Source organism: Juglans microcarpa x Juglans regia, chromosome 2S (assembly GCF_004785595.1).
Source record: "Juglans microcarpa x Juglans regia isolate MS1-56 chromosome 2S, Jm3101_v1.0, whole genome shotgun sequence".
NCBI classification, from domain to species: domain Eukaryota; kingdom Viridiplantae; phylum Streptophyta; class Magnoliopsida; order Fagales; family Juglandaceae; genus Juglans; species Juglans microcarpa x Juglans regia.
Window position 1 is genome coordinate 1,878,997 of NC_054597.1, and position 8,307 is coordinate 1,887,303.

Consider the following 8,307-nt stretch of genomic DNA (forward strand, 5'->3'; position numbering starts at 1 on the left):
CTTTAAACATGTCTCGTCAACAAAAATGATAGCATTGACAAAATTTAAGATGAGAAACAACACTACTCTTAATCATACTACCATAATGCATAAACAATTAAAAAAGCCTGAACAAAAATCGAAGGGAAAAACATTGCACAATAAGCATTTTGCTGCAAATTATAATTGTATGATCTACAATCAAGCACCTTCCACTCCAACAAGGTGGTTGAACTATCTTTGCTAGTTAGATGATCAATGATCACAATGCATTTGAAACCATAAGATTCAACAACATCGTTATAAACATGACTAACCAAATAAATCATTAAAAGAGTCCCCTCTGCACTTGTGAGAGCACACTTTGGAAAACCACCAAACATATGCATACTACAGCAAACAAAAACATGCACACTTATTATACTTCTATCATGCATCAATAGTATGATGAGTGGCATGAGTATCTCTCATTTATTCACACAATTGATTATCATAGTAGAAATAAAGTCACTAAAAATGGTATTAAACAAGTTTCCAAAAGGTTTGTATTACCATGCATTCATGTCTAGGCTTTCTGCTAGCCACAAGTATTGAAGTTTGCACATTTCTTGGGTGGATATATTAGTCAACTTCTAATTCCTTGTGACAGGATGTCATCATCAACTTATTCATCTTTTCTTGTTAATCATACTTCGATGAAGATTCCAATGTGCACCTATAGGAAGCTCGCTTCACTTAGAACATCGAATATGCCAAGAAACCCGAGGCGATCATTCTTTGGGTGTCCATAGTACAATACCGAGGTATATATTTTTATTATGTGCATTTGGGTTTCTACAAAAGTTTGATATTTTACATACACGTCGTTTGTTTGTTTATAATCAGGGGTTACCACACTGCAACTATTTCAAATGGGCAAATACCAGTGAGGAAAGAGAAAAAGAACTCGTAAAGATAGAAATTGAGTTGTTAAGAAATGAGGAAGTGCTTAGAAAAAGAGAGGAATAGATAGATTGTAAAGAGGGAGTTGGGAATCCACAACGACCAACTTGATATTCAAAGGAAACAAGCAGACACCCGGCTTGAACTCACACTTCTTCGTATCTATTGGGTTATTTCTATTTTAATTTCATTGTACTTGATACGATCACAGTAAATACCCACTTTTTGGTTTTCTGTCTGTACTTATAGCTTGTTATAAGTTATGTGTATTCAAAATATTATGGTTGGTATTTGGCTTAAGGGATCTGGTTGGTTACTTTATTGGTATTTGGTGACCAGCAATCTCATGCATTAGCTTTTATTGTTCATGTTGGTAATCATAAATTTGATTTGTACTTTATTTGTCCGCTAGCCTTTTTGAGAATTTGAAGGACGTGGAATTAGAGATAATGGGAAAAAATTATTTTCTAAGAATCTGAAGTACGTTCCATGGCTTTGCAACCCCATGCAGGGAAAATGATTTTAAATTGAACGAAAGAAAGAAGAACCAAAACATCATGTTCTGGGCCATGCAGGGACAATGTTGTTTGAATTTGACATAACATAAACCTCCACAAACTTCCCTTACAATTTTATGTCAAGTTTTTAGAAGGGCCTCTTGGTTGTTGCTCAGATCTAAAAATATCAACATGTTTCAAGTAAAAAGAGCTTTCAAAATAGAACAAGAGTTTTGCAACATGTTCCAGTTGCTCGGTCGATCGCAAGGTTTCAAGCATCCCCATTTGAAAATAAGAAAATTTATTAGTCATCAACTTGCTCCGAAAAGTCTCCCATCCAGAAAAAATAAAGTAAGATATAATTAAAATGCCAATAATATATTAAACTCAACTTCCCAACCATCCAAAAAGAAGTATTTAATATCAGTACAATATTCCTCGATCAATACAATATTCATAAACCAGATTTTCTCCAAGTACATTGACTTATAGCCACGGTTGTGTCCCAGACAAGTTATCCGGCTGGGTTCTACCCACCCCAAATTGCATATGTGAACATAATATAATAGTTAAAAACTCATCCACATGTAACAAAATCAATTAGTTTAGAGAGAGTGATGAAGTTCAACAAAAACCATTACATTTTCTTGTGTCTCAATCTCTACAAAGTCAATCTGGATTCTACTAAAGTCCAACACTTTGGTAATATTTTGGAACATCTAACAATAGTTAAAAAAAAAAAAAAAAGTAGATCAATTTAAAGGATGAAATAAGCAAATCAAACATTATAACTTGAGAAATCTTACAAGAAAATCTGCCCACTTCTTAAGCATATTATATATATAGTTGATTTAAAAGCAATCCTATGAATAAAAAGAACATAATACAATATAATTTAAAAGTACTAATTAAGAGGTATGTAACTTGAACGGAAACACTTTTCTAAGTCCCAAATAAATTCCTGCACGTGTCAATGATTGAGCTGAATTATTGCTTATTTAATACATCTAAAATCCATATATTTAAATTATTTCATTACATTATTATTGGTTTTAGATGAAACAATGGTTAAGATGCATAAATCCAAATTGTGATTTGAATTGATTTATAGCATAGTTAATACTTAATTTTATAACTTTTGATTTAATTGTGCATTATATCTTCACTTGCAGAATACATTTTTTATATTCTATTATTTTCTTTTCTTTTATTTCATTTTTTTGATTTATTTTTTTTCCAAGCCAATAAATGCAAAAACATGAGAAAAGTAAAAAAGGCATCAACATTTTTTTCTCTTGGTGTTTGGACGAAAGCAAGGTAAAACTCTTTTGGTTCTCTCTCCAAAAGCATGCTGGGCAACATACACGGGAAAAGATAAAGAAAGAAACGCACGCACGCCGCACGGAAAAAAGAAAAAAAGTAAGGGCCTTTTCGATTTTGAACGAATAGAGGGTGCTGAGGCTTTACACTTTCGTTTGAAGACATAAAAAGGCACGGGGGACCCAGCATATTTTTTTCTTCTTGTTTTTTTTAGATGCAACACAAATAGAGAGCGCCGCACGTTGAAGAACCTTGAAGAGTCCAACTGCTGCTGCCCAGCCTCCTCCACTGCCTACCATCTCCATTTCCATTCATTTGGCTTGCGCTTCCATCTCTCTACTATTTATTTAATTTTAGTTTAAAGTTTATGATATATTTTTGAGATATTTGGGACCTTTGGGCATTTTATTTGCTTTTTATTTACTTGATGTTAGTTATTTTTCTTACTTATTTAAACTTCCATTAAATAGACATTACAATTGTTATGGATTGATTTTGAGAATTTATAATTTAAATACAAGGATGAACCCTGAAATTTTGATTTTGGGGCTTTCCAATTTTCAGCTCATGTTGCATTAATTATTTTCTAATCTAACTTAGTTTTTAGTTTAGTTTTGTTAATCTTTTAGTTCCATTATGTATTAGATTAATTAGGACTTAATTGATTACGGTTTAATTAATTAATTTTTTAATTAATTGAGATTGTTTAGCTTTGTTGGTTCCTTGATTGTTAATTTCAATTTGTTAATCTCTTACATTTCATTTCGACACTAAAAAAAATTTAAAAATATGAATCTAGTCCACGACTAGTGCCCTTTTAATTCTCATTGCACATATCACGACTTTTATTTTCTCTTTGTGAATATTTTTACTGTTTTAAACGAGTTTGATTTTAAGTAACTCTCCCTAATGAGACAATCTAGGAATTTATTCCTAATTATTATGCGACATCCTCTTCCACTTGGGACAACCTTTGTACTGCTCATTTTTTTAGTGGGTCCCAAATAAATTCCTGCACGTGTCAACAATCTCGATATCTCTTCCATGCAGCTACAAATCAATAAAAACCAAGATTCTGTCTAACAAACAATTACACAAGCTAAAGCACAAATATTCAAAATGAACACATATATTGACCTGTTTACGTTTTCCTTTATGAGTAGTCTTCTTTGTCGTGGGTATCACTCTCTCAATTATTGATTTTTTTTTTCTAAGCAATTACGGTCTGCCTTTGCCTTTCACTACAAGGGGACTCAGTACTTTCTTTAAACTCCCAATTGTAGTTGTATTGACAGTTGTAATTGCAACATGTTCCAAGGGTCGATGGGGGACTTGTTGGTGCGATAGACGTCGTTCATTGCATGTAATTTATCTATCATATCATCAACATGCTCATTACATGACGTTGCATTTGTGGTAACGTTGTAGCATACTTTCAATATATGTGAATCTACTCACTTCTGGTCTCGCATCAATTGAGTCATAAGTATTTCGTATAAGAGTGTATGTCGTTTTAATGTCATTCCTCTATTGATCTAATATGTATTTTTCTGTCACATTTTTCACTTTGTTAACTCTCATAATAGCTAATACATGTCTATACAATATCCCTCTTATTTCGAACAGTGCGCATGAACACTTCACATCAACTTCAGCCTCATTAAAGTACACCATTTGGATCACCTCCTTGATGAAATCATAAACAAAAACTTCATCTTCTACATGATGCGTTGCAATTACACTATCATTCAGGTGTATAGCTAGAAGAATACCAAGCATCTCCATTACTTCTTTTTTGAATTTCTCTAAATTTAGAGTTAGTGTATATGGTTTAAAATATCTTCTCAAGTTGAGAGATAGAGACGACGGGAATTGTGACGTTGAATGAGTGAAAGTCCACCTCATTTTAATTCTCAATCTTCTTCCTTAACGCATTATCAAACTGATAAACAACTTCTTTTAAGTTTGTCATAGTATGAACATACCCGTCAAAGAAAACATTCATTTATCGCTTCGTTGGGTTGTACTCATTCCAGCCTAGAAAATTTCTTTCAGGAATACCGATGCCCAATAGGTATGCTCAACATATAAACTCTACAACCAAGCATTCTCCTGCAAGTTGTATGTCGTAATCAACACTTTCCAACATTTCTCAAACTCCTCTATTGTTTGAGAGCCATATACACACTTTAGCAACTGACTTTTCAACCCAACTTTGCTTGTATCATGCGAACTGAGTTTTTCAAGTACTTTCTTCAGTATGTGTCATAAACAAAATCAGTGTCAACTATTTGGAAAGACGAGCACAATCGCATTTTTCATGGCTCTATCTTGATTTGTGATAATAGCATTCAGAATTTCACCATTCATATAGTTCAACCAACTTTGAAACAACCATGTAAATATTTCTGTATCCTTATTAGAAATCAATCCTGCCCTCAAAAGGATTGACTAACCATTGTGATTTACATCAACAAACGGTGCAAATGACATCCCATGCTTATTTGTCAAATATGTGGTATTGAATGTGGTAACATCACCAAAATATTTGTAGGCTGCCCTACATCGTGCATTTGTCCATAAGACATTTTCCAACCTCTCATCATCATCCATATATTAGTGAAAAGAATCCATTATTCTTGTATTGCATCCTAATAAAATACTTACAGATGGCTCCAGCGCCACCTTTCCTAAGTCGAAGGTGGCGTCCCTTGTGAATGTAATTACGATAGTCTTTTTCATTGAATGGTAAGTTCTCAAACCCACATGCTTCTTGCACAAGAGCGGCGAAACTCTTGTTCATTCTTATACCAGCCTGATCATTTGTATCTAACACTCTCTTAACAGACTTACTTACTTCTCTGTTGCAGCGAAAAAACCTCGACTTTTGTGAACTTAGCCCGTAATTGTGGGTATTGTGAACAGTCAACACCTTTAACACCCCTTAAATGAACGCAGTATTTATCCTTGCATTACAACCTATCTTTGATGTCGGATGTGGCCGCGCGACATTTTTCTTTCGGTTCCATGCCTTCCCACCGCAAATACAACCCATTGTCACATATCTAAGCCTCCAATCCTCAAACCTATGACTCATTTGTGTCATTATCCCAAAATCGCATTGTTTCCTATATCTTTTATAGTAAGAAACTAACCCTTCTTCATATTTAAACACCATCCCCAACTTCGACTCCTCAATGATAGCAGCCCCGTCAGCATGCACAATATTTTGTGTCCCGCGCTCATTGTCATCTTTGGATTCAGAGGGTTTAGACAAAGTTTCAACTTCCATCGAGTTAGGTGTGGGCTCCTGAATTTCTTCCACATGGCTTGAACTTGCAGAGTTTAAACCAATCGGAAAGGGGGCTAATAACTGAAATCCCAACATAAGATTTACATGCAGTTTACAACAATAAAAACCAATATTTAAATCAATATAAGCATTTTAAAAAATACACATGCTATTTAAGAAATGAACTCATCACTTGCGAAGTCCATGGAGATGGGTTGGCATCAAGACAAAGTAAGAATAGTGATAACCAAGCATGTGGCATTGGTGCATGTCCCTCATGCATATAGCTTGAGAAATTCAGATAAAAAGACATTGGTATCATCTAACATATAGATAAATAATGACAATTAATCAAAGATATAGTAATAAATACAAACATTAATATAACTATGGTGTCGAATTAATATTCAAAATACCTGAGCTGCTAGATTGATATATGGATCTGTGCGGAGGTGTTGACAAATATGTATAAAATGGTATTGGTATCATCCGATTTGATGGATTTGTTGATGGATCTGTGGTAGGAGGTGTGATAGGAGATGTGTGCTCTTTTCCTTTCTCCATCTACATAAAATTTACCAATATTTTAGAACAATAAAAATTATCTAGAGAAGTTGAAGTCACTTAAAAAGCAATATCCACCAGAATAAAATTGTATCTTTGTGGGATATTCTTCTATTTTTTTACAACAAAGTCATCATCTAATGGAAATCAATTGGCCAACTTGAACATTTTTTTTTTTTTGTGTCTTTAAAAAGTATCAACTTGCTTTGAGAGCAAATTGATCACTTTAAGGACAACAATGGGCCAACTAAATGAACACATATATTGATATAGATTCATATATAATTGCATTTTTATATTTAATTGTGCATTCAAAATAAATCTATGGTATCACCCTCGTCTAAATTTTAAGCTGTGTGTGATTTTATTCTAATTAGTTTTCTTTGGAAGGAAGTTGCTCATTTTCCGTTTACTAACTAGTGTGACTAAGTTGTTCCACGATGACTTATCCAATAACAGTTTTGACAGTCCAAACATGTTTTTAAGAGGTTCCACTGAAATCTTTGAACAAAACTACATATATGTGTTTAACTATATAGATATAAATAAGACATTAATGAGCAAATCGACATTCAACTTTAATTTATATGCTTCATTTTTTTTTTAATTCAAGATGTACGAAAGCCATCATAAAAAGAGGAGAAAGGCATCACAACAAGGATATATATAAATATATATATATATATATATATTTATATATATTCAAGATGTGTGAAAGCCATCCCATAAAGAGGAGAGAAAATCTGAAAATAATGGAAGGGAAGGAAGAGGCATAAAAGACAATTTGAAAATAGAAAGAAAGAGGACCAGAGAAGTTTTTAAGTCATTTTGATAATGGGATGGAGTACTTGAGACCTTTGATGCAAATGAGTCCATAGCATGCAAAGGAGATCGTCGTGGGTAGAGGAGACCGTCGCGTGCAGAGGAGACCGTTGCCATCACGCGTAAAGGAGATACCTGCATTGAGGAAGAGATTTGGGGAAGATGAATGCGTTGAGGAAGGGAGATGCCTGCGTTGTTTTCCTGAAGATGTTTCTCTTTCTATTCTCTTCGTTTACCCTCCTATTATTTTTTTTAATATAAAAATGCCAACTGACAAAACTCTACACCTAGGCAAATGGTATGCGGTTTGGTGTGCTAAATCCTTGTACCTAAAAGAATTATTTGAGATGAGATGAGTTGAGATAAAAATTGAATGATGAATAAAATATTATTATAATATTACTTTTTAATATTATTATTTTTTTAAAATTTGAAAGTTAAATTATTTATTATATTTTGTTTAAAGATTTAAAACAATTCTAATAAATAAATAAGATAAAATGAGAGAGAGTACTCTACAAACGCACCATATATAATTTGATTGCATCCAATCGAAATAATAGCTGACGAGGAAGTGAGTCTCACTTACTTGTATTACTCTTTAAGTCTCATTTGTTTTTAGAAAATATCTCATCTCATCTAATCTAATCATTACAACTTTCTAACTTTCAATATAAAATAAAATAAACAATTCAATTTTTTCAAATCTTAAAATAAAAATAATATTAAAAAATATATTTTAACAATATTTGATTTAACTTTTTAACTTTAATCTCAACTCATCTCATCTCATCTCATTTATAAAAAAAATATCTCAAATACTCTCACTACTATTCTTTATTTTATTATTACATTTTACCTATTTTTTTACTATTTATTATTTTTCACTTA

General features: G+C 32.7%; 2 long non-coding RNA genes across 2 annotated transcripts; one reads left to right on the plus strand and one right to left on the minus strand.

The window, feature by feature from the left end:
• The first annotated feature begins 657 nt into the window (after positions 1-657).
• On the plus strand, positions 658-969 carry LOC121252732. Its single transcript, XR_005938269.1, has 2 exons — positions 658-769; positions 865-969. It is a non-coding gene; the product is annotated as an uncharacterized LOC121252732 (long non-coding RNA).
• An 8-nt stretch (positions 970-977) lies between these two features.
• Positions 978-8,195, minus strand: LOC121252731. The gene is made up of 3 exons (XR_005938268.1): positions 8,184-8,195; positions 2,343-2,355; positions 978-1,142 (listed from the first exon to the last, which is right to left on the minus strand). It is a non-coding gene; the product is annotated as an uncharacterized LOC121252731 (long non-coding RNA).
• Positions 8,196-8,307: the final 112 nt, after the last annotated feature.